This window comes from Schistocerca piceifrons, chromosome 1 (genome assembly GCF_021461385.2).
Source record: "Schistocerca piceifrons isolate TAMUIC-IGC-003096 chromosome 1, iqSchPice1.1, whole genome shotgun sequence".
In the NCBI taxonomy this organism is placed as follows: Eukaryota; Metazoa; Arthropoda; class Insecta; order Orthoptera; family Acrididae; genus Schistocerca; species Schistocerca piceifrons.
The window spans coordinates 98,117,515-98,122,655 of record NC_060138.1 but is presented as its reverse complement, the minus strand read 5'-3'; positions in this window follow the sequence as shown (position 1 = coordinate 98,122,655).

Genomic DNA, 5,141 nt, shown 5'->3' with positions numbered 1-5,141 from the left:
CTGAACCAGTTTGCAAGGAATTGTGCACCACATGTGTTGGACAGCCAACACCTACTATATTATTCACTGTGTTCTGTTGCAGCGTATAGAAGAAATTGTTTTTCCCTTTCCTCTGCTTAACACCGGAATTAGGTTAGTGTTGTCTGCAGTAACTGCAGTCTCCTTTCCCTCAAGATCATATTTCTTTAAAACCTCCAGCACATAATTCTGAAGTAAATCTGAAGTTTCTCCAGCTAAATTAACCAATTCGAACACTTTCACAGTGATGCCATTTTCAGAGTGAAAATACCTGATAAGGAGACGAACCAACTTCAAATCCAGATGATTCGATGTATCAATAATTACAGAAATGAATCGAACACTTTTCAGTTCATTCAAAACCTGCTGAGCCGCATACGGTGCAAAAACATTTGAAATGATTGCATCACATTTTGTGTGTCCACATGTGAATTTAGGATTGAGAAGTTTTTTAACAACTGCTGTAGTAAAGTCCATTGGCTTAATGCTATGGTTATGCATTGCACTGTGGTACGCAAACGTACCTTCTTGTGCTGACAACTGCCTATCCATTTCTGTTACTGATTTTAAGTTTACATAGTAGTCACTCACTCATTTATTTGCTCTTTTCGTTGGATCACTCATGCGATGTTTCTTCGCCTTAATGTGATTCAAAATGTCAGACCTTCCACATGACCAGTAGCAAATTTTGATCTGCACAACGTACATTCTACAGTTCCTCCACTACCAGTGATAAAAGGAAGCTCGCTTTTTATATTTCTGTTAAAATTACACTTTCGTTTTGGCATAATGAAACAGTGATTGCACAGTGCAAAACATTAACAGTTTGGTGACGAAAGCCAGAAGCAAGTATCAGTGGTGTAGAGTATTTCTGGACCGAAAGGACGGATTCACTGGGTCGATTTAGAAGAGAAGAATCTTCGTTGTTATTCGTAACCTATAGTGCGTTTAAAATTACTTGCGATTTTTGACAGTTCGGTACATGTTGGGGGTATGCTGAAACTCATCACACGCTTCCTAGCGTATAAATTGCGCAGTTAATAGCAAGTCAAACAACCAGTAGCGTAAAATACTCTAGCCAAGAGGAATCATAAAAAAACGGAACATTTGAGCGTCCCCCAAAAAACTTTCGGGACAGCGGGACATTTTGGTAAAAAACGGGACTGTCCCGGGAAAAACGGGACGAATGGACACCCTAATCTAGATGTATCAGGAGTCCCATATCACTCCAATTGCACACGCCCCACACCATTACAGACCTTTCTCCAGCTTGAATAGTCCCCTGTTGACATGCAGCGTCCATGGATTCATGAGGTTGTCTCTACACCCATTCACGTCCATCCGCTCGATACAATTTGAAACGTGACTCATCCAGCCAGGCAACGTGTTGCCATTCATCGACGGTCCAATTTCGGTGTTGACGGGCCCAGGTGAAGCGTAAAGTTTTGTGTTGTGCAGACATCAAGGGTACACGAGTGGGCCTTCGACTCCGAAAGCCCATGTCGATGATGTTTCGTTGAATGATTTGCAGGCTGAAAGTTGTCGATGGTCCAGCACTGAAATCTGCGGCAGTTTCCGGAAGGTTTACACTTCTGACACGTTGAACGATTCTCTTCACTCGCTGTTGGCCCCATTCTTGCAGGATCTTTTTTCGGCCTCAGCGATGTCGAAGACATGATGTTTACCATACTCCTGATATACACGGTACATTCGTTGAACGGTCGTACGGGAAAATCCCCACGTCATCTCTACGTCGGAGATGTTGTGTCCCATCGGCTCGTGCGCCGACTGTAACACCACGTTCATACTCACTTAAATCTTGATAACCGGCCATTGTAGCAGGAGTAACCGATCTAACAACTGCGACAGACACTTGTGTTACATAGGCGTTGCCGGCCGCAGCGCCATCTTCTGCCTGCTTACTTACCTCTGTATAAGAATACGTATGCCCATACCAGTTTCTTTGGCGCTTCAGTCTACATACATGTGTTATGTACCATCCGAAAATGCAAAAGACAAGGATTAAACTAGAACCAAACTTGGTGTGGTTTCGTAAGCCGCATGGCACTCAAAACTGTCATGGAGTAGGGGAACCATAGTCTCTGGCGACTTGTTACAAAGTTATTTCATTTCGTTTGGTTTGTCGCCCCAGTTAACTATGTATCTACATTTAACTGATAATAATGCAAATTTCGGCAGTATGAGCTGTGTGCCTTGTTTCTATTCGCTCACAATACCCGCTGTTGACGTCAGTAGTACCCATTTTACTCTTCACCTTGAAGCATACACTCAGTGCTAGTCTGTTCTGTTAGAATTTATTTTCTGACAGTGCTATTTATACGTTAACTGTGACACGAAGGGGTGTGGATAGGTTTACTGAAGAAGGGTTGGCCAGTACGCACTTCGTGTGTGGGACCACTGAATGTAATGGAAGAGCTGCACAACGGTATTATGCTGTCCTCAGCTCGTGGTCTAGTGGCTACCGTTGCTGCCTCTGGATTACGGGGTCCTGGGTTCGATTCCCGGCCGGGTTGGGGATTTTCGTGCTTAGGGACTGGATGTTTGTGTTGTCCTTATCATCATCATCATTCATAATTGTGGCTAGATTGGATTGTGAAATAAATTGGACTGTGTAAAAATTGGCACTTTGCACAGGCGCTGATGACCACGCAGTTGAGCGCCCCACAAACCAAACACCATCATCATCCAGCGACGCTGTGGTGAGCTGTTTCCACACAGACATCACTGCCAGTACTGTATTTCGTCTGAGGGTTGTTATATTACTCTCTGTTGTATGATGTGAGGCGTAAGTTTCGATTAGTAGGAAGGCACTGCCGATTACGATCACAAAATAGTTGATGTCAGCACTTCAGTGTGTCAGCTTTCAAGAAACTACTATGAGGGCACTGCTCTTGGGCAATTAGTTCTCAGCCAATAGGAATCAAGGTCCGCCTCACCTTCACTTTTTTATTATAAAATCCAATTCGAATACTTTTGAGGATCACAATGAAGTGCTACCAGCAGCAACCAGTAATTGTCTCCAGCTAGAATAAAGAGCAGAAGAAGTCTGTCATATTTGTCCATCAGTTATTAATAACAATATTTTTATTATTAATTTGTGAATATATTCATTTATACTTAAGTTTCGATAGTTTTTTTCCAGCAATGCAACATGCCCCTAATGGAGTACTACCAGAATGGCAGGACCAGGACCCTCTGGTGTTTGACATATTATTGTCTGCACCATCACCACAGTACAGTCCACAGGTGGTCTTCTTGATTTATTGGACCTGATACTGCCATCACAGTAGCCGCTGCCAGAATTTCCTTGACTCGCTGAGCCTCAGTTAAGTTTCAGCAGAATACTGCTATTCGCCAGTATATACAATTTGACTGCGAGCGGCTCTAAACACGAGAAGTAGTAACTGAAGAGGAAAACGTTCAACTTTTTTGGATTAGAGTGCAATATTCGTGGGATGTATGAGACTGTATATGCAGCATGAGGGAGTGCATAGAGAACGACATGACGATAGAATACAACTCATCCCATGTTCCTACTACCATCCATATGTTTGAGAGGAAGATTTCATAGTCGGAAAGTCTCAAGAAGACATCCTTGACTTAAATCCAGAGGGATCTGGACATTTACACAAAACAGTTAAGTATAGATTCAGAGGGATATGTGCGTTTACATAAAACATTCAAGTGTTGTGAATCTGTATGATATAAACTGTACGTCAACGATCATGAGAGACATATTGAGCTTCTAGTGTCTATAAGTCAGATGTGCATACTATCACTTTGTGAACTATATCCACAAGAATAGTGTAAATATGAATCAATTAGAAGAGTGTATAAATGCTTGTATTACGCCAGTGCCAAAGTGTCCAAGTGTAGAAAAAAGCATTAAGTCCGTTGAAGTTGAATTCATGCATGGTACACTATGTATGTTGTTCCACCAACTGGTCTGAATACTATACAGGCAGAATTTAAAGCGTATAGAAGGCAATTATTCACTGGCTGTTGCAGAACACCTTGAAGCCAAGAAAAATTCGTAATATATATTGCTACAAAATTGTTCTTATTTCTGCTCTCCCCATCCTCAGTACTCAAGTGTCAATAAAGAGTAAAGAAAAAAACACAATCACCTTGGTGTAGTGAGTAAGATTGGATTTAGGTGCAGGTTCCTTCATATTAACTGCATATAAGTATATTTTTCCTGCAAATTTCTTGTTTTAGTGTATGTTTTGGATATTTTCGTGCATATTTTGAAACATATAAGCTTACTGAGACGCCCTGCTAAACCCACAGGACAGGACAGGTAGTTAAAGATATGGAAAGGGGCCAAAATAAGCGGCTGTCAGTTACACTCGAACATACAACCTTTTATTTGATCAAACATTACAAAAGCCAAGAAAAATTAAAAGAAACACAGCTTTAGTTTTGGAACTTAATTAGCAGCTGAATGCGCCGTACAATCTCATGTCATAAGGGCAAGCCCATTTTAATTTAAAAACGGATGAAAGCCAATAACTTAAAACTCAACCAAAATCAGAAATTTAAAAGGCAAAGCCTTATCTGAAAATCAGTTCCTTAATTAGGCTGAAGGCCCAAAGAATCAGACACTTTAACAACAAACAAAATAAATTCAAAATCGGCTGATGGCCCAACAATTAAGAGTCAATAACATTAATTTTAAAAAATGCCACGCCTTTACATAAAACAGTTTTTAAATTAGCCTGAAGGCCCAAACTACCTGAAGACTTGAGGGCAAAACAACCTTAATCTAAAAATCGTTTAGAAGCTATACAAGCACAAACAACAAGTACAAACAAGAAAAAGCAGTACACAAAAGGGCACTCAGAAGTTCTGAGGGTCGGCCTGGAATTCAAACACTAATACTCGCTTAGGTGAGACAGGCAGTCGGCTCCACCATTGTAGATCCGACGACAGCCCAACCGACAGACAGTCAATGGACCCACCGACAAGATAACCTCCATTTCACCTGACCAGCACACAACAGGGAGTTCAATGGAACAACCAATTATACATTGAGCTGTCAAACCACACACCGAGCTGGACTGCAACAACATGATGAGGAAAATACACTGCCTGAATTTATA